Genomic DNA, 22085 nt, shown 5'->3' on the forward strand with positions numbered 1-22085 from the left:
TTACAGAAAACTTGCAAGAATAGTACAAAGAACTTCTGTATACCTTTATCCCTATTCACCAATTATAATGTTAACATTTTGCCACATATGCTTTAATATTTTCTCTCTCTACCTATATAAATATTATTAATGTTTCTGAACTCTTGGAGGGTTGGTTGCATACATTGGTATGCCTTCCCCCTTAATACTTCAGTGTGTACTTCCTAAGAACAAGGACATTCTCTTACATCATCACAACACCAGGGCCAGATCCAGGGGGAGGCAAGCAAGGCCTGGGAGTGAGTGATCCCAAGGGGGGCTTCCTTAAATTTTGCACCCTAGGAGCCTTGCTTGCCACACCTAGTCCTGGCCCTACACACTACAGTCATCAAAATCAGGAAATCTAACATTGATTCTGTTGCCCATATTACAATTTTGTCAATTGTCCCAATAATGTCCTCGATAGCAATTTTTTCCCCACACCCAATTCAGAATCACGCGTAGAGTTTAGCTGTCATGTCTATTGAGTCTCCTTCAATCTAGAACCGTTCTTTAGTCTGTCATGACATTGACATTTTTGAAAAGTAAAGATCAGTTCTCGGGCTTCCCTGGTGGCGCAGTGGTTGAGAGTCTGCCTGCCGATGCAGGGGATATGGGTTCGTGTCCCGGTCCGGGAAGATCCCACATGCCGCGGAGCGGCTGGGCCCATGAGCCATGGCCACTGAGCCTGCGCATCTGGAGCCTGTGCTCCGCAAGGGGAGAGGCCACAACAGTGAGAGGCCCGCATACCACACACACACAAAAAAAAAGATCAGTTCTCTTACAGAATGTCCCTCAACATGGGGACAAGTTTTTTAAATCTCCTGATGGTTCAGTTTAACCACCTGTAGATTGAGACTTGAGACAGGACAGGTGTGGGTGGATTAAAAAGTAGCTATTACTGATTAGGAGCTTGTCGGTACCATGCTAAGTGCTTTACATGCATTATCTCATTAAGTCCTCCCTACAGCTCTGTGACAAAGGCTGTCTTTTTACCCCCGTTTCACAGATGAAGAAACTGAGGCTTGGAATAATTTGTCCAATGTAAGGAGTGAAATGGGGACCTGAACCAAGTCAGTCTGCCTCCAAAGACTATTTGCTTAGTAACCATGCTAGTGATGCTTACCTAAATTTATGTAACATAAAATTCACCATTTTGGGAATTCCCTGGCTGTCCAGTGGTTAGGATTCAGCGCTTCCGCTACTGGGGCCCCGGGTTCAATCCCTGGCGGGGGAACTAAGATCCCACAAGCTGCTCAGCGTGGCCAAAAAAAAAAAAAGAAAATTCACCATTTTATTTTCCCCCCACATTTACTGAGATATATAACATCATTTAAGTTTCAAGTGTACAAAGTGATGATTTGATACATGTATATATCACAAAATGATTACCATTATAAGGTTAATAAATCTATCACCTCACATAATTACATTGTTTTTTCTTTTGTGGTGAGAACATGTAAGATCTACTCTCTTAGCAACTTTTAAGTATACAATACAGTATTGTTAACAATAGTCAGCATATACTATTAGGTCCCCAGAACTTATTCATCTTATAATTAGAAACTGGTACTTTTGGCCAACATCTCCCTACTTCCCCTGCCCCCCAGCCCCTGTCAACCACCACTTTACTCTCTGTTTCTATGAGTTTTAATATTTTAAAGTGTACAATTCAGTGTCTTTTAGTACAGTCACAATTTTGTACAACCATCAGCACCATCTAATGCCAGAACATTTCCATCACCCCAAAAAGAAACCATATATCTCCCAATTCCCCTCTCTCCTATCCCCAGACAACCACTAATCTGCTTTCTGTTTCTATGGATTTGCATATACATACAATATAATACTACTGAACAGTAAAAAGGAACTAACTACTGATACACACAATAACATTTTGGATCTCCAAAACAACTGAGTGAAAGAATCCAGATACAAAAATCTGCATACTCTAAGATTTCATTTATATGAGATTCTAGAAAAACCAAAACCTTAGCAACAGGAGGCATGTCAGTGGTTACCTGGGGTCTGGAGTACGGAGGTGAGGATTGACTGCAGAGGGACAGAAGGGAACATTTTGGAGTGATGAAAGTGTTCTAAAACTGGATTGTGGTGGAGGTTATACGATGTATGCATTTACCCAAATTCATCTCTCTACCTAAAAAAGTTTGTAAATGTAAAATTATACCTCAATAAAACTGTAAAAAAAAAAAAAACCCAAACATACCTGTCTTCCATTGTTCAACTCATCAACATGTCTTCCTTCATAGGCTGGCCCCGAATCTATCTTCCCAGCCTCATCTCACACCTGTCCCCTCTGTGCATTCACTCAACAAATATTCTAACATTCCATGCAAGGCCCAGTGTTAGGCACTCTGGAGGGAGTGAGAGAAGAGAACCTCTGTCCTCAGGGAACTCACAGCCTAGTCTGGGAGCAGAAAGAAAGGGTGCTCAACCTTGAAAAACATCAGGGGTCCTAGAGGATCACTGAGTCTTATAGGAGAGGAAGAAGAAGATACGTTCCAGTCGCTTTCAATTTCAAGTTGCAAACAAGTTTCAATTTAATTTTTTGAATAGGGAATACATTCACATGGTTCAAAAACAAAAGAAAGTGTAGAGTGAAAACTTTCCTCCCACCCGTCCCCCATCTGCCCACTTCCCACTCCATTCCACACAACCACAGCTGTCATAAATACACATTACTTTTTCTCCTTTTTAACAGAAAAGATAGCATAATATACACATTGTCCTGGGCCTTGATTTGTCATTTGGCAGTAAACCTTGGAGATCTTTCCATACAGGTACAGCAAAAAACTTTACTCTGACAGTTATATAGTGTTCCTTTGTATGGATGTGCCATAATTTATTTATCTAGCCTCCTTTTGGTAAGCATTTGAGTTATTCCCAACAGCCTGTTACGGCAAACAATGCCACAGTAAGTAACCTCTTATAAGTAGTATATTATGTTTTGTTTTGTATATGGCCAAATACATCTGTGGCTACATATTGAAATTTCTTTAAATCATTTACAAACACACCAACCACTTCCACATCTCTAGGCTGTTTTCTCTGCCTTGAAATTCCCCGCTCAATCCCTTTCTACTGGCAAACTCCTGCTTTATCTCAAGATCTAGCTCAAATGTCACTGTCTTGTGAAGATTTCTGAACTCCCGCAGGCAAGATGGGGTTGCTCTTTCTCTTTTCTCTCACATATTCCATCCCCACATCACCAGAATTGTCTACTAACACTTCACTCTTCCCCCACTTGACTGGGAGGTACTCAAGGGCATGTGCTATAGTAGATTTATCTCAGAAGCCCTTAGAACTCGGTACCTGGTAGATATTGAATAAAACATTCATTGCATGAACGGTTAGGACTGACAAAGACGGCTCGCATTGCTCCTGTCCCTCACTTTCAGCTGCCTCCCAGCCTGTTAATACTTAGAGGACTGCCACCAGACAAAGGTGGGCCGCGATTTCCCTTCCCCTCCCACCTGATTCCTTCCTTCCTGCCTTCACCCCTTTCCCCCCTCGGGAATCTGTCCACAGCTGCCCTTGTGGCCCTTGCTGGATCCAGCTATTACGGTGGGGAAGGAAGGAAGGAAGGGAGGGAGGGAGGGAGGGAGGGAGGGGGGAGGGAGGGAGGGAGGGAGGAGGGAGGGAGGGAGAGAAGGAAGGAAGGAAGGAAGGAAGGAAAGAAGGAAGGAAGGAAGGGGAGAAAGAAAAGAAAGCGAAAGAAAAGAAAGAGAGAGAGAAAAGAAAAGAAAAGAAAGGAAAAGAAAGAAAGAGCAAAAGCAAGCAAGGAACTGGAGCCTTGGCTCCACCATCTTCTCCCTTCCTCATCAAGCCTGGCTTTGGCCGCCTCTAAAGCTAAAACAACAAATCACCAGATAGTCAAATGCACATCAGTCAGCCTCAGGCATAACTTCCTACACTTTAAGCCAGAGGAGATGACAGAGTTTACTATAGTGCTTTTAGGAATGTGGGAAACACAGTGTTCAGGTTAATCAATGTTAAGTGATCATCAAAGGCAACTTGGATAATTGTAAAAAAAAATACCAAAACACTGGGTTAACCCCAAAATGATCATGTACTACCTCTTGCCTGGGGCTGTTAATTGCTATGTCATTTCCACAAGAATACTGTATATTATTCTATTCCTTCCTAGGTGGGCAGTACAGGAGGTGAGAGCTCTCTGTCTCCATCTCTGGGATGAAAAGGTTAAAACTCTGTATTCTCCTCACCCTGGGGAAGCTCCAGTTCACCGGAGGTGGAGCCATCAAAGAAAACAAAAGGGAAAGAAAGCTTTCAAGCCTTTGCCTGCCCAGGACAGAGATGGATCTGGGAATTGAGACGTTTCACCCAGGGAGGTCTCAGGAAAGGTGGTAGCTTGGATCCTTTGGGGGCTGTGGTCTTCAAAATTTCTTGCTTACCTCCTAAAAGAAATTTGACAAACTATGTTTCTTCTTGTATTTTTAAAGGTCATATGTAAAATGTTTCATCTTAAGTTTAAATAATGGCAAAGTTTGTTATTTTTGGCATATTATAGGTACTGGCATTTAAAAATAAGATTGTTACATCATTCTTTAAGTGTATCCAAGGGAATCTAAATATCACGATGCATCTATCATCCATTTAAAAAATACATAAAAAGCATTTCTTTAAAAGAAGTTTAACATCATTCTTTATCTCTTTATATTATATTTCCATTCCACTTGCCCCGGAACATTTTAATGTAATATTTTAGGCTGGAAAGTCTTTTATTGATCAGCCTATTTTATTTCCCTATAAAAATAAAAATAAAAAAAACTTTGAGTCTCTAAGTTTAAAACATTTATCTCAATTGTATTACCAATATAATTTTGTTATTCTTTTGGTTCAATTTTGAATATCTAATTTATCTAAATTACATACTATGAATTTTGATCAACCATTAAAGTGTAGAATATTTTTGCCAGAATAAAATAGGGTTCAGAGTCAACTCTATTTCTCATTTCCACTTGTATGGATAGAAGCATGAAACACCTTGTTCATTCATTCAACAAATATTTATTGAGCACCTCCTATATGTCAATAGGAACTCTAGGCACTTGGGATAACTTAGTAAACACTACAGATAAATCCCTGCTCTTGTGGAGCTTTCATTCTAGGGGGAGATGAGAGACAATAAGCACTAAGCATAACACATAAGTAAATAAGACAGTATGTTAGAAGATAAGAGCTATGGGAAAAGATAGAGCAGGGTAAGCGTGATCTGGGGTGTAGAATGAGGGTTCAGAATAGGTTGTGATTTCAGAAAGGTCAGGGTGGGCCTCACTGAGAAGATGACATTTGACTAAAGTAAGTGAGGGAATTAGCAATGCAGATATCTGGGGAAACGTGTGTTCCAGGCAGAGGAAACAGCTAATGCAAAGGTCCTACCTTGGGAACCTGGCTGGTGTCTTCTAGGGTCAGCTAGGAGGTCAGTAAGTCTACAGCAGAGTCACCCAGGAGAAGAGTATCAGGAGATGCGATTAGAGAGGTAATGATCAGAAGGGTGGTGACGGTGTAGATCTCATAGAACCCTGGAGACTATTTTAAGGATACAGACTTTTACTCTGAGTGAAATGAGGAGCCATTGCAGGGATTTAAGCAGAGGAATGATATGATCTGACTTGTATTTTAGGAGGATCACTCTGGCCATTATGTTGAGAATAGACTCTAAGGGGCAAGCATGAAAGCAGGGAGAGCTTTTAGAAGACTAACCCAAGCATGAGATGATGGTGGAACAGACCAGGGGAAGCAGTGGAGGTGGTGAGGAATATTCTGACTCTGGACTAGACATGGGATGTATAAGAAAGAGGGAAGTCCAGCATGACTCCAGGGCTTTTGATCTGAGCAACTTGAAGGGTGGACTTGTCATCAACTGAGACAGGGAGGTTGTTGGGCTGAACAGATTTGAGGGAGGAGATGTGCAGTAGGCTGCTGGGTATCATAATCTGGAATTTAAATGAGAGGTCTGAGCTGAAGATATAAATTTGGGAGTTGTCATCATATATGATGATCTCATGTATCTTAGATGGTACTGAAAGTCAGGAGGCCTGATTAGATCACCAATGAAAAATGAGTAGAGATAGAAAAGAGAAGAAATCCAAGGAATGAGCCCTGAGTCATTACAAGGTCTGGGAGAAGAGATGGAATCAACAAAGAAGAAAGAAGTAAGGGAATGAGGGATCTGATGAAGTGACGAGGAAGAAAACCAAGAGGGTGTAGTTAAAAAAAAAAAAAAAGGTGAATCAAGTGGTTAGCTGTATCAGTTGTTACAAAGAGGTCAATTTAAGATGATAATTGAGAATAGGTCATTGGACTTAGGCAATGTGAAGTTCATTGTTGACCTTGACAAGAACAGTTTTGACAAAGTGATAAGGATGAAAGCATGAATGGAGTGGGTTTAAGAGAGGGTGGGAGACCCTCTCAGCTGAAGACCTAAAATATGTCACATATGTAATCTCATGTGTGTTGTTATGATTCTATTACCTATGTATGTAGTCTTAACATATACATCATATTTGGCATGTTTTTCAACTTTATATTAAATGTATCATATGTTATGTATTTTGTTGCTCTAGAATGGGAGAAGAACTAGAGATAGCACAGAAAACTCTTTTAGGAGTTTCGTTGCAAAGGAAGCAGAGAAATGGGCAGTTACTGCCAGTGGAAGTGGGTCAAAGAGAAGATTTTGTAGGACTGGAGAAATAACAGCTGCTTATAAAAGTTTATGGGAATCACCCAGTAGAGAGGGAAACATTGATAAGATAGAGGAGGGAGGATAATTGGTGGAGTGATGGTGACACCCTTGATTAAGCAAGATGATATTGGGGTCTATTGCCTTAGCAGAGGGACTGGCTTTAGCTGGCAGCATGGAAAATTCACCTACGTAATGGAAGGGAAGGTGGAGAACAGGTTACAGATGCTGGTATGTGGGTATGGGTAGATGAGATGGCGAGATTCTGTGTAAGTTTTCGTGTCATTGCTTCAACTTTCTCACTGGAATAGGAAACAAGATTATGAATCAAAAACAAGGATGAGAGGGAAGGAGGTACAGGTTGGAGGACAGAGAGGTATGACATCCAGAAGAATGGAGGAGGGAAGTAGAATTCCTGGGCAGCACTAAGGACCCACTTGAAGTTCCAGGTGATGAAATTAAAGTGAAACTAGCCAGCGTGATTGTGTTTTTCTTTAGCCACATTCAGATGTACAGGGGCTGATGTGAAGTAGATGGAGAGCTGGCTTGAATCAGGATTGTGGTTTTGCCCAGTAAGCACGGCAAAGGGGGAAGAGGAAAGGGGGTTGAGGGTGTGGTGTGCCAGGGAGTGATTGTAATGACTGACCAGGAGTGTAAGCTGGGTAAGGATGGGAGAGAGGATAAGTGGATTGCAGAGTTGTTGGAGTTCGAGTACTACAGGGAAATATGGAAATAGGAGGGGCTGTTCAGAGTGTGAGGGGTTTGAAACTGTGAAGAAGTTATTGAGTTTGATGAGGCTCTCGTGATTATGCCAAGTGAATAAGTGGCTGAGTTAGGGTAGGACAAGATCCTTGGAGGGGACGTCAAGGAACTGAGAGGGCAGGGAATGGGGATGATTATCGGGTATATATTACAACCGCTTAGGACTGAAATGGTACTGGAGTGACTGACAAAAGCAAATGATGAAAAAATGAAGAGGAATGAGAGCAATGATGAGGGATACTGAATGACAAGATTTAAAGCTGCAGGTTAATGGGGAGGAGAGAGAGGGATGGTCTGGAAGCATTGTGGAGGAGCAAGCAGGAGGCCTACCTCACCTCCAGGCCCAGTCTATGAGGCTCATGGTTGAAAATACAGGACCTACGACTTGAGAGGGGGAGGGGAAGCAGTGCCCCAGGGGAAAGTCAGGTTTCCCTTAAACAAGGAGGCAACGGAACCTGAAGAAATTCTGAGGAGGTTGAGCTTATAGGGATTGTCCTTTGAATAAATAAATATGGCCCCATATAATGTGGCCCCATATGATCCTGCCTCCAGGTGTTCATGTCCTGTGTGGTCTCCTTCCCCTGAGTGGGGGTGGGACTTGTGATTTGCTTCTGGCCAACAGAGTACGGCAAAGGTGACAAGATGCATGTGTATAGATAATTGCGAGAGATAGGAATGGAAGTTCAGATATAGCAATGTTATCAATTCTTTTAACTCCTTCTGAGGTATACTGCCAAATATCACATGTTGATCTATTATCAAATCACATAGTTAGGTTTTCCTTCAATTTTGTTGATAGCAAATAACTGAAAACCACCTGACTTGCAAGATAACTTATAACCATTCGCTTTGAGTCATTCACTTTCTCAGCACAGTCACCAATTTCTGACTTGTTCCTCTGAATTGTCCTGGAGGTTTTTTACATCTTGGATCGATGCGCCTTAGTAATGGGTGAGAGTTTTTACTTTGGTTGGACGGCGGGAGTAGAACAGTTTTGAAAGGGGGATGCTGTGTCTTCAGGTGCTTTCTCAAGCTGAGCAATTTTTTTTTTTCTAAATCTTTGCCCGCATGTGGCATGCGGGATCTCAGTTCCCCCACCAGGGATCGAACCCGTGCCCCCTGCATTCGGAGCATGGAGTATTAACCACTGGACTGCCAGGGAAGTCCCAAGCTGAGTAATTTTAGACTATAGTACACATTGCAGTGAGGCATCTGGAAATGAATTCCCTTAAAACTAGTCTTGGAAAGTCTTCATAAACCCCAGGGAACACCAGGTTGAAGACACAGTTTTAGAGGCTGTCGTGCAGAAGAAGAAAGAGCCCAAGCTGTGAAAGAGAGGACAGCATGGGATTAGGGTGGGGGAATAGACAGTTTCTGGGCGACAAGACTTAAGAGCCTTCCGACAGTAATTAGTCTTGGTGGGACCCCAACAGAAATATTTCCTGGTTGGTGAAAAAATATATATGTAATTAGTATGTGTTTTCTGAAATTTTAAAAATATCAAATAAATGCATTCATCCTGTAAAATTTTCAAATAAAAGAAGTATAAAGTCAAGAGCAGAGTTTACACCTTTCCCTACCCAGCTGGTAACCTAGTTAACAGGTGTCTTGTAGGACCTTGAAAGTCCCTTCCAACTCCGAGGTCTGACTAAATCTCTTCCAGCAGGAACCACCGACTTTTCGTAACACCTGTCCAGGCTCTCAAATCTATGGTTCCATGATTGGCCTGCGCACCTTTTCAACCTAAGAAGGCATCTCAAGGGTTTAAACACCTTTGGATTTAGTGACCCAGGGCTGCAGTCATCCTAGTCTCTTTCCAAAGTACTAAACCGCTACAACCACCTTCTCCCCAGAGCAAGCTATTAAAGTCTAATTTTTGTGCCCACGCTGGTCCTCATAAACGAGGCCCTTTTGATCGCTATTTATAAACTTACTGGACACCCACTACACGCCGAGTTCTCCCGCGCTGCTTGGGTACTTTTTAGCAAAGGGACGCCCATTTGTCTGATGACCACTCCCTCCAAGCAGTCTTTCCCCCGACCTTTGCGGGAAGCGCCCTCGGCCAGGGCGATCCCAGGTTGGGACTCGGGGCTCCCCGCCGACTGTACTGCCCCGCGGGCGCCTGCGCAGAACGACCCTCGTCACTCCGGCTGGAGGCGGGGGCAGCCAAGAGAAAGGAAAGCTGAGGGAGAAAAGGGCCAAACCCTGAAATTACCCGGATGTGGTCTCTGCGCGCGCATGCTCAGTGTCCTCTCGACAAGTTGGCAGCAACAACACGGCCCTGGTCGTCGTCGCCGCTGCGGTAACGGAGCGGCTCGGGTGGCGGAGCCCGCGTTCGCGGCCGCCCGCTCTCCTCCGGAGGCCCTTCCCGCCCTCCCCTCGGCTGCACGGCCGCCCAGGGAGCGGGAGCGGGTGCGGGGAGCCGGGCGCCCCGCGAGAGGGGCTCCCTGCCGCGGGGCGGCCCGGGAGCTCGAGGCGGCCCGGCCCGCGCGGGCAGCGGCGCGGCGCCGAGGAGGGGCGGCCTGGCCCGGACGCCTCAGCGCGGGGGCCGAGGAGCGCTCTGGGCCGCCGGGGGAGGGACGGGGCCGGCGCCCCCGCGGACGAACCGCCGCGGGAGAGCGGACGCCCCTCGCCGTCGCCCGAGCCCAGGTAACGCGCCATGTCCCTCCCCTTCTCCCGACCGGGCCCGCGCACCCCGCCCGCGGCTTCCCCGCCCCGGGGCGGGCTCCCGGCGGCGGCGGCGGCGGCGGCGTGTAGCGCGCGGGAGGCCGGCGGGCCGGCCCGGGGAACCAGCGCGGCAGCCTGACGGGCCGACGGCCCCGGCGCGGGTCGGACCGAGCCGTGGTGCCTCGCGTCCGTCGGTCTCCGGGGTCGGTCCTCCGGCCCCGAACTCCCTTCGCAGTTTGTCGCGGAATCAAGTTGAACTCGGACTGGGACTCCTGCAGCGGCCGCCGCTGCTCTTTGTTGTTCTGAGTAGTTTCAGTGTCCCTCCTGGCCGAGCGAGTCGGGTCGGAGTGTACTGCCTTAGGTCTAAATGAAAGTTGTAAATGGTTTGTCTTAATTTCTTTTCTCAAGCAAATTTTTGTTTTCTCTTTGTCCCTTATTTTCTCTTCCTGGTTGAGGCATTCCAGTTATGTTTCTGGCTTTGGTTTGTTTACTTATTTCTTGAGTATTGTGGGTGATGGCGGTATGCAGGAAACATTCTTAGCAGCTGACACTCGCCCGCCGCACTCCTAATGAAAAATAAAAGACATAGTTTATCTTATTGCTAGGACTACAAGTACTGAGCGTGAAATTTGTATGGGGTGTGTAGGGCGGTGGCTCCATCACATGCCCCAAACTGCTGTTACGATTTCTTAAGCTAGATTTTTAAAGATTTTCAAAGAAATTGGTGTGTTTTGTTAACTTGAACGGTTTTTTTTGGGGGGGGGATAGAGAGGTTTAAAAAAAACCCTATTGAAAATTGATAGTTATTCCCCCCCCCCGCGAAAACCCTAGTAAAATTAAAAAATATATTTGCCTATTTTCAAATAGTTTATTTTGAATTTAGTTTCTTAACGTCTTTAGTCTTTGGACTGTAGTTTAAGGTGAAACTGCCAGTTATTTAGGAATAATAAGTATAAGATAATGGGGAATCATTTTAATTAGCCTCAATTGGCTTTGTGAAAGCATGTTGTCTTGGCTGATTTTTAACAACATTTGAGTTTTGCAAGAATTAGCATCCTTTTAGTCCCAGTAGCAGTTTGACTATTCGGGTGTTAATTAGATTTAGAACGTTGCACTTGAATAGTTTTTATTGTAGTTTTCATAAATTGTCTTTGCTAAGTTGTTCTTAGACTATATTTCAGCTGAAATATAGCCTGGGGAGTTCTAATGTGCAATTTTTCTTTTTCTGCTAAAGACTTATTTTCTCTTTTGCAAAGTTCTGATATGGTTAGTACGTGACATTTCAAGTTGTAAATGATTGATATAATTAACATCTTAAAATATGATTTTTTAGTTACAATGTTTCTCCCATAATGTTATGATTTTGAGTTTGTTACAGTACAAGTGTAATACAGGTGGGCCAAGCGTTTAAAATTTGGAGTATCTTTAGGTCTAAGGGTGGTGATGAATTATGTAGGTATAAGTTGTTGGAATTAAAACTAAGAGTTGTTCTAGAGAAAATTTATATAACATTTTGTGAGTCTATTAATAGAAGTGACTTTTTCTTTGCTTTCCAGGTTTTTGGGTGAGGTTGCTTTAAGGAGGTATTGCATCTTAATTTTTTTATTTTTGAAGTGGGAGTGCCTAAGTAGAAACTTCGATGTTTAGCTAAGTTTCTTCGATATGAGCGAGTGTAGAAAAAACTGCAAACCTGTTTCAGATTTAATGAAAACTTGTGCTGAGAAAGTCACTTTGAAATTTTTCAGAGTAAGTTTTGTATGCATCATTGACCTTTTCCGAAGTCTTTGCTGCTCAAAGCAATTCTACTTATGCTAGGAAGCAGCAAATCTTATTTCTAAAAACCTATACTTCACTTTCTTAAGCTACATTTTAGTTGAGCTGTTTCACCATTTGTGTGTGAATTAAGTTTTCTGCATTCCCCTTCAGATTTTTCCCCCCAAATTAAAGAGCAAGTATTAAACTAATTTATGCTGTCCAGTCACACTCCAGCTCTCTGGCTTTGAAGCTGTTTTTTCTGATTGAGCCGGTGTTATAGTAACATCATTAGACACTATTCTAATTGAGCTGTGAAGTGCTGAGGCCTCTACTAGGGCAGTTAACCCTACAGGATCTGCCTCACTCATTACAATTAAAATGCATATTTAGTCTCATCTAAAATTTTGTCTCTTTTGGTGAGAACATACATTATTTTTCTTATGTTTAAGCTTTACTTATTTCAGTTCTGTTGTGTCGCCTTCTAGCTTATACCTAACTTTTTTTTCATTTTTTTATTCAGTGATTTTAGAGTGAATCGTTCTTTAAACACGTTGGCCGTTTCCCTGCTCGTTGTATATGTTTGGATTTCCTTTTTTTCCCCTAGAAGATAGTGTAGTTAGGCAGAAATTTTTCTTTTGTTTCAGTAATGATTAAAGGTGAGGTGACAATCATGTATAAAACTAATTGACTGAAATGAGTTTGATTGATTTCATTATTTTCTACACTAAAGTTAAAGGAGTTAGATCAGCATAACACAGAATTTAATACCACTTTGTTAAATTATCAAATTTTGGGTTTTTTGTTCCACAGTTGATGAAGATTCAATTGTTTTAAAAAGAGAAATTCAAACAGTTGACAAATATGTCTAGGTATTATTCATTTGAGCAACTTTTAGTATGGTACTATTAGCATCATAATATGCCAAAACATATGCTTAATAATGAGTCAGATTTAGAATTTTTGGATTTTTTTTCTCATCCTAATATGTGTAATTTTGGTGATAGGAAATGTGGCTAAATTCCAGTTTCTAAAACAAGATATTTTAGGTTGTGTCACCTTGACACTATTACGTGGTGTACTTGGCATCCAGGAAAATTTGTTTTAACCATGACAGTGGATAAAAACTAGGGTAGTACTTACTTATGTAAAACTAAGATGATAGGTCATCAGAATCTTATAATTTAAGTCTTGATTGTTTACTACTGCAGATTTTAGGTCAGATAGCTACTAGAGATTGTAAAGAGTGCCTGTTTTTACATCTTAATTTAAAGTTGGTGATAATTGTAAATACCTTTAAGCTTAAAGACTGTACTTCATTATTTACATTTTAAATGAGAATTGTTTGCGGTTTGGAAAACTTGTAACTGTGTGGGGTTCGTCTTTTTATTGCTTTTTCACTCCCAAGGTTTAGGGCAGTGGTTCTCAACCTCGGCTACATTTTGAAATCTCTTGGGGAGCTTTACAAAATACCGATGGCTGGAACCCACCTCCAGAAATTGTGACTCAAATGGCTTGGGGTGCAGCCAGATCAGAGTTCCGAAATTGTTGAGCTATTAGGGTCCTCTAACTTCTTCTTTTTTTTTTTTTTAACTGTTTCATTTGTGTCAGCTTTACATTCTTTAATACAGTGATATACACATGCGTGATATAATTATCTCACTTCCGACTTAATGGGTTCCTTGAAGGTATTGCCACATTTGTTTTGTTTCCAAATCTGTCCCTCTGTCTCTCTCCTCTTTGAATCTCTTTCTTCATTTTTCAATTAATTTGAATTGTCTGGTGGCAAGTTATAGGAAGCTATATCTCTCCTGATGCGAAGTTGGTTTATCATTGCTATCCCAAATAGGAAGTTGATATTTTGACATATTCTAAAATGCTTATTTGGGTTCCTTTTAAAGACTAAAGACTTTGTTTAGGTGCCAAACTTTGCATCTAAACTCCCAGTGGGAATTTGATCTTCCTAGAGGTTAATCTGCTTGGAAACCGTCACATTTTCTAGGCATCAATTAACTGGTCACTTTGCTGGTTCCTGAGAAGCAAGTTGCATTGATTTAGGTTTTACTATCAGAGGTTAACTTACACACTGTGAGACAGTTGCTCAACGAGCCCAACTAGTTAGCAGTTCTTTAGAGATCATCTAGAGGGGCATGTTCAGTTCCCCATTTATCAATGTATTACTTGAAGTAGTTCATAAGTGCTGATCTACAAGTAGTTGCATCTGCGTCTCTGGAAGAGCTATTTAAAAAAAATAGAACAAAATATTCTTTGTCCCATTCCAAAACACACAGATTCAGGATGAGAATGGAGTGCAGGAGGCATGGGAATCTGTATTGTTAAAAAAAAAAAAAAGACCTCTTGATTTTAAAGCCTTTGGATATTTTAGTGTGCTTATCTTTATTGCTTCATTTGTTTTGATACAGTACAAGCTTTACTTTGCGATCATTGGTGCGCTGGAGTAATTTACTTAAAATTCATTGGGGTTCATCAAACCCCAATCTGCATGTTTAGAATGCAAATCATATTTATGATGTCAAAAAAAAGACTTCTACTGAATATTTTGTCTTTGGTATGTAGTAAGGTATGATTTTGTATCTTAATGTATGTAATTCAGGTCTTTTTCAAGTCAAAATGTATTTCTAAACGTTAAGACTGGATTAAGGTTATTTATCAGCGGTATTCACTAGTGAATTCTGGAGCATTTGATATCAGTATGTGGCCAGTCATTGAATCATCTGGTGAAAGGATTACTGTACATAAGCACACTAGGTGCATCTGTGTCATAGAGGTTTCCTACCAAAACTAGTTGAAGGAAGAATTTTATGTGTATAGATGTTGAAATTAAGCAGCTGGCTAATAGTAAGAAAAATGGCATAACTTCTATGTAATTAATCTTTTAAATTCGTTTCATATATTCTTGACACTGCAATTTGTTTCACTATCTTTTTGGTAATTCGTAAAGTGAAGCATGTGGAGTAGCATAGACTACGTCAGTGCTTTGTAAAACTGACAACAACTCAGACTCCCAGGGTGCTTTTTAAAGGTAGGGCCCCACTCAATATATATTTAGTAGGCCTGAGCCTACTGCACGGGGAAGTCTGATACAGCCCCTTTTGAAAGAATAAGCTAGATGACTTGATAGTCTCCTTCATTTAGAAGGTTTTATGAAATGTATTTTTCAGTTATTAAAATTCATCCTACTTCACAATCTTTTAAAATGGTATTTTCCAAAGTGTGGTCCACGGACTCTTGGGGGTCCCCATGACCCTTATCTTCTAGGGGTTCATGAAATCAAAATTATTCACATAATAAAATTGAGACATTATGTGCCCTTGTACTGTGTTGACATTTGCACTGATGGTAGGGAAGCAGTGGTGGGTAAACTGCTGGCACTTTAGCTTGAGTCAAGGCAGTGGCACCAAACACACGTTAAGCATTTGAAAAAATGCCAGTTTCAGGGGCTTCCCTGGTGGCGCAGTGGTTGAGGGTCCGCCTGCCGATGCGGGGCATGCGGGTTCGTGCCCCAGTCCGGGAAGATCCCACATGCTGCGGAGCGGCTAGGCCTGTGAGCCATGGCCGCTGAGCCTGCGTGACCGGAGCCTGTGCTCTGCGGCGGGAGAGGCCGCGACGGTGAGAAGCCCGCGTACCGCAAAAAAAAAAAAAAAAAAAGAAAAAATGCCAGTTTCTCTTAAGAATATCCTTGGTGAAGCAGTAAAAAGTTTTAATTTTTAAAATATCTACCCTGGTGTGCATGTCTTTTCAGTATTCGGTGTGATTAAATGGAAGTGTGCATAAAGTTCTTCTGCAATCAGCGTACAAGGTTCATCTCTAGGAAAAGCACTTGTTGATTGAGCTGCACGCTAAGCTATCTGCTTTTTTATTTTTACTTAAAAGAATGACTGATAGGTAAACTGTAGTTACTTAGACTTGGATATTTGGCAGACATTTCCTTGAAAATAAGTGAAGTGAGCCTGCCACTCAAGGAAAATAACTATTTGTTGCCAATGATAAAAATATGATCTTTCAAGTGAAAATTAGATTTTTGGAAAACTAGTATCTGCCACCATGGGCTTGCCAGCTTCCCAGTACTTAAAGATTTTTCTGATGAGATTGGTGATGAGATTTAGCAATGTGATTTTTAAAAATACATTGTGTAAAGAAATGTATCAACATTGGGAAGGTCCGTATAAATCATTGAACCAGTGTTTTTCCAGATGACCAATGCATGATGTTACAAATCATGCATGGGTAGGAGATCCATTCAAAGCACAATATGGACCAATGGATTTTTATATAGCAGAGCCAAGAAGTTCACTGATACAGTTTCAGATTCCACATTGCAGCTAACCTTTAGGAATTGCCATTTGTTGCATTTTGGTGTTGAATGAAAGAAGAATATCCATCATTATCTAAAAGGGCCATTAAAATAGTCTTTTCTCTTCCAATTATCTGTGTGAGGCATATTTTCTTCATAAGCGTTAACCAAAACAACATATCACAATGATTGAATGCAGAAGCAGATATGAGAATTCAGCTGGCTTCTCTTAAGCTGGACGTTAAAGAAATTTGCAAAAATGGAAAACAGTGTCACTCTGAATACTGACTTTTTAAAATTTTTTATTTATTTTATTTTTGGCTGCGTTGGGTCTTTACTGCTGTGCGCGGGCTTTCTCTAGTTGCAGTGAGCGGGAGCTACTCTTCGTTGTGGTGCACGGGCTTCTCATTGCAGTGGCCTCTCCTGTTGCAGAGCACGGGCTCTAGGTGCGCGGGCTTCAGTTGTTGTGGCACGTGAGCTCAGTAGTTGTGGCTCACGTGGGCTCAGTAGTTGTGGCTCACATGGGCTCAGTAGTTGTGGCTCACGGGCTCTAGAGCGCAGGCTCAGTAGTTGTGGTGCACAGGCTTAGTTGCTCCATGGCATGTGGGATCTTCCTGGACCAGGGCTCGAACCCTGTCCCCCGCATTGGCAGGCGGATTCTTAACCACTGTGCCACCAGGGAAGCCCCTGAATGCTGACTTTTTTATTTGTTTTAGAAAATAGTTATTTTTCATAAAATTTATTAATATGTAATGGGTTTATTATTTAAAATTAATTTAATAGAGTAAATAAACATTTGTTTTAATTTGTGATATGATAAATATTAATAGATGTAACTCATATAAACAAAGGCTATTTGGAATTCTCAATAATTAAGAATGTAGGTAAGTGGACTGGAGACCAGAGAGTTTGGCAACTGCTATTTTATTTTATTTATTATTTATTTATTATTATTAATATCTTTATTGGAGTATAATTGCTTTACAATGGTGTGTTAGTTTCTGCTTTATAACAAAGTGAATCAGTTATACATATACATATATCCCCGTATCTCTTCCCTCTTGCGTCTCCCTCCCACCCCCCGTCCCTATCCAACCCGTCTAGGGGGTCACAAAACACCGAGCTGATCTCCCTGTGCTATGTGGCTGCTTCCCACTAGCTATCTATTTTACACTTGGTAGTGTATATGTCCATGCCACTCTCTCACTTTGTCCCAGCTTACCCTTCCCCCTCCCCATATCCTCAAGTCCATTCTCTAGTAGGTCTGCATCTTTATTCCCATCTTGCCCTTAGATTCTTCATGACTATTTTTTTTTGGTTTTTTAGATTCCATATATATGTGTTAGCATATGGTATTGGTTTTTCTCTTTCTGACTTACTTCACTCTGTATGACAGACTCTAGGTCCCTCCACCTCACTACAAATAACTCAATTTCGTTTCTTTTTATGGCTGAGTAATATTGCATTGTATATATGTGCCACATCTTCTTTATCCATTCATCTGTTGATGGACCCTTAGGTTGCTTCCATGTCCTGGCTATTGTAAATAGAGCTGCAGTGAACACTGTGGTACATGACACTTATTGAATTATGATTTTCTCAGGGTATATACCCAGTAGTGAGATTGCTGGGTCATATGGTAGTTCTATTGTTAGTTTTTAAGGAACCTCCATACTGTTTTCCATAGTGGCTGTATCAGTTTACATTCCCAGCAACAGTGCAAGAGGGTTCCCATTTCTCCACACCCTCTCCAGCATTTATTGTTTGTAGATTTTTTGATGATGGCCATTCTGACTGGTGTGAGGTGATACCACATTGTAGTTTTGATTTGCATTTCTCTAATGATTAGTGATGTTGAGCATCCTTTCATGTGTTCGTTGGCAATCTGTATATCTTCTTTGGAGAAATGTCTATTTAGGTCTTCTGACCATTTTTGGATTGGGTTGTTTGTTTCTTTGATATTGAGATACATGTAAATTTTGCAGATTAATCCTTTGTCAGTTGCTTCATTTGCAAATATTTTCTCCCACTCTGAGGGTTGTCTTTTCCTCTTGTTCATGGTTTCCTTTGTTGTGAAAAAGCTTTTAGGTTTCATCAGTTCCCATTTGTTTATTTTTGTTTTTATTTCCATTTCTCTAGGAGGTGGGTGAAAAAGGATCTTGCTGTGATTTATGTCATAGAGTGTTCTGCCTATGTTTTCCTCTAAGAGTTTTATAGTGTCTGGCCTTACAATTAGGTCTTTAATCCATTTTGAGTTTATTTTTGTGTATGGTGTAAAGGAGTGTTCTAATTTCATTCTTTTACATGTAGCTGTCCAGTTTTTCCAGCACCACTTATTGAAGAGGCTGTCTTTTCTCCACTGTGTATTCCTTCCTCCTTTATCAAAGACAAGGTGACCATATGTGTGTGGATTTATCTTGGGGCTTTCTATCCTGTTCCATTGATCTATATTTCTGTTTTTTGTGCCAGTACCATACTGTCTTGATTACTGTAGCTTTGTAGTATAGTCTGAAGTCAGGGAGCCTGACTCTTCCAGCTCCACTTTTCTTTTTCAACATTGCTTTGGCTATTTGGGGTCTCTTGTGTTTCCATACAAATTGTGAATTTGTTTCTTCTAGTTCTGTGAAAAATGCCAGTGGTAGTTTGATAGGGATTGCATTGAATCTATAGATTGCTTTGAGTAGTACAGTCATTTTCACAATGTTGATTCTTCCATTCCAAGAATATGGTATATCTCTCCATCTGTTTGTATCATCTTTATTATTTATTTATTTATTTACATCTTTATTGGAGTATAATTGCTTTACAATGGTGTGTTACTTTCTGCTTTATAACAAAGTGAATCAGTTATACATACGTTCCCATATCTTTTCCCTCTTGTGTCTCCCTCCCTCCCACCCTCCCTATCCCACCCCTCTAGCAACTGCTATTTTAAAGTAACTCATTATCTGTATTATTGAGAAGATTACGGGTTGGTTCCATTGTTTATATATGTGGTTTGTATTATATTGCTGCTGTTTCTGAGAATATTAACTCAGTGTTTTAAAAATTGAAGTATATGGTTGATTTACAATGTCGTGTTAGTTTTAGGTGTGCAGCACAGTGATTCAGATATGTATATATGGATGAGATATATAGATAATATATATATTCTTTTTCAGATTATTTTCCCCTTATAGGTTATTACATAATGTTGAGTGTAGTTCCTTGTGCTATACCGTAGGCCCTTGATTAGCTCAATTTTTGTTCAGTTATATACTGGGAAATATGTAGCAGTCAAGTTAAGTAAAAAGGGAATTCATTGGCTTCGTCTGGAATCAGAGCTGGCCTCAGAGTGCTGGATCCAGGGTCACAAGAAGCCAGTATCATCAGGATTCTATCTCTTGGCTTTGCTTTGCTTTCTGTTAGTTTACGTCTCAGATAGGTTCCAGACTAACTACTCTCAGCTTCAAGTTCAAGCCCAGCAAAGAGCTCCCCCCCCCCACCTCTGTAGTTCCAACAAAAGTCCTGGAGCTGTGTTATTAGCCTGACTTGGGTCCTCTCCCATCTTTGAAACAGCTAATGTACCTAAGAGGTAGCTCTGGTTAGTCAGGATTGGGATTGTCCCACCTGTCCAGATTGGGAGATTCTCCTTGGGAAATCAGAGTACTGTTATAGAAGGGGAATTATATGCTGGCAGACAAAAAACAGATGTCAACTAGAGGACTTTGTTGATTCTTCTTTTAACAACCTTTAATTTATTCATTCAGAAAAATGTTAATTTTTAAATAAGATTATTTAAGGTGAAATTGCTGTACCAGTATGACATTTAAATCTAATCCCAATGGGTAAACAAGAAGCACATCTCTAAATTTGTCCCTGTAGTTCATCTTAAAAGTTACCACAAGGGGCTTCCCTGGTGGCGCAGTGGTTGAGAGTCCGCCTGCCGATGCAGGGGACACGGGTTCTCGCCCCGGTCCGGGAAGATCCCACATGCCGCGGAGCGGCTGGGCCCGTGAGCCATGGCCGCTGAGCCTGCGCGTCCGGAGCCTGTGCTCCGCAATGGGAGAGGCCCAGGTACAGAAAAAAAAAAAAAAAAAGTTACCACAAAAAAAAAGTTCTTTTTGTTTCTTTGATTGTGTTATTCCCATCTAAGATCTTTATAATCATTAATACCTGCACATGTAATTCTTTATGCTCTTGGAGGTTCTCCTCCAACTGCACTTATTTTGACAAAGCTCAATCTAGGCTGTAACTTGTACTGCACGCAGTTGAACTAATCCTGTGCACCGAACCCTGCCCCCTGCCCCAGCTTGTAAGCCTATGCTTAGAATTTCTTTCTAGTGATACTCTTCACCAGGCCAGGCTATTTTTTTTTTTTTTCCTTGTTAAGCACTCTCAAATATTCCCTTTTTCTTTTTTTTTTTTTTTTTTGCGGTACGCGGGCCTCTCACTGCTGTGGCCTCTCCGGTTGCGGAGCACAGGCTCTGGACGCACAGGCTCAGCGGCCATGGCTCACGGGCCTAGCTGCTTCGCGGCATGTGGGATCCTCCCTGACTGGGGCACGAACCCACGGCCCCTGCATCGGCAGGCAGACTCTCAACCACTGCGCCACCAGGGAGGCCCAAATATTCCCATATTTGATCCTTGACCAAAGTAGCTATAACTTCTAGAAAATATACCTGTTTGTTTCACATAGTGTAGTCAATAATCCAAAAGTAAACATACATCCAAGAAATAAAAAAATGTCAACATTCATTAAAGTTTATGAATTTCTGTGAGAGCCTCTCAGGTCAGTACTCAGCCTTTTTAATTTTAGAGAGTATTTTAATTATTTTGGCTTTGTAGTCCATGGAGTTGCTTTTAGACCTATGGTCAACTTCAGGTGACAGCTTATGTTTAACAGCAAGGCTAGAGACAAAACACAAAATAGGTAGATATAAGAACAAACCTCTGTTCCTTTTGCTGACTTCCTGCCTCCCGTTACCCCATCGCTGTGGGATGGCTTGTTCTATTACAGCGATTTTATCTAATACCTGTGTGTTGGAGACTTTCAAGTAACCTTAACTTCTCTAAAGAGCTCTTCAAACTCAGCATATTTAAAGCTGAATTTGTTACTTAATCTCTTTTAAATCTTTTCTTCTTTCTTTATCATTCTGTTAACCTATCTAGGAAATAGGCCATCTTTTGACTCTTCTTTTTACTCCTTATACTTAGTTGACTAAAAAATCTAGTCTGTTCTACCTAGAAACGTCTTACTGGTTCCCCTTTTGTTTCCATTGCCCATGCCCCTAATCTAGGCCCTGTCACTCTTCTGATCACTGTCTCTTGACTGGTTTTCTGTTCCTCTTTGCAAAGCTCTTCTCCATGCTCTCACTGTAGTTTTCTTTCTAATACAGATCTAATGCTGTTATTCCTCCCCCTCTCTACCAGAAACCTGCTCTAGACAAAACATCTGCACTCTTGTCCCTCTGCTTTTTCCTATGATTTTCCTTCAGCCTGGGAAATTCTTATTCACATGTGGTAGCTGTAAGTACTCTCCCGTCCATATTCTGATGGCTCTCTTCTGGCACGTGGTTAATATTTACTTCTCTGTGTCCCTCCCCCACCTTGAAATTAGGCATGGTCCTGGGTTCTCAGCTTGGGCACTAGTGACATTTGGGGCCAGATCATCCTTTGTTGGAGGGGCTGTCCTGTGTGTTGTAGGATGTTTAGCAGCGGCCCTGGCCTCCACGCACTAGATACCAGTGTACTGCTCTGCCTTCCACCTCCCCCTTCCAGTTGTGGCAGTCAGCATTGTCTCTAGACATTGCCAAATGTCCCTGGAGGGACAGAGTTGCCCTGGTTGAGAACCACTGGCATGGCCGT

At 41.6% G+C, this 22085-nt stretch overlaps 1 protein-coding gene and 1 pseudogene across 5 annotated transcripts in view; one reads left to right on the forward strand and one right to left on the reverse strand.

Moving 5' to 3' along the window:
* Positions 1–10187, reverse strand: part of LOC111180253 (uncharacterized) — a 29893-nt pseudogene extending 19706 nt beyond the window's left edge. Inside the window, exon 1 of the transcript XR_002646167.2 lies at positions 9720–10187. The product of XR_002646167.2 is annotated as an uncharacterized LOC111180253 (transcript). The remainder of the gene's footprint in view (positions 1–9719) is intronic.
* Positions 9757–22085, forward strand: part of SMAD4 (SMAD family member 4) — a 56029-nt gene continuing 43700 nt past the window's right edge. For 2 of the 4 annotated variants that reach the window (XR_002646166.3, XM_089895201.1), the window contains exon 1: positions 9757–10153. The gene's annotated coding sequence lies outside the window, so the exon portion shown is untranslated. Of the gene's footprint in view, positions 10154–10270; positions 10555–22085 lie in introns of those variants that run through there. The other 2 variants (XM_022584466.3, XM_089895200.1) reach the window with 2 other exon arrangements.

Source organism: Delphinapterus leucas, chromosome 14, assembly GCF_059928025.1.
Source record: "Delphinapterus leucas isolate spDelLeu-1000000601 "Yukka" chromosome 14, BTC_Dleu_Yukka2, whole genome shotgun sequence".
In the NCBI taxonomy this organism is placed as follows: Eukaryota; Metazoa; Chordata; class Mammalia; order Artiodactyla; family Monodontidae; genus Delphinapterus; species Delphinapterus leucas.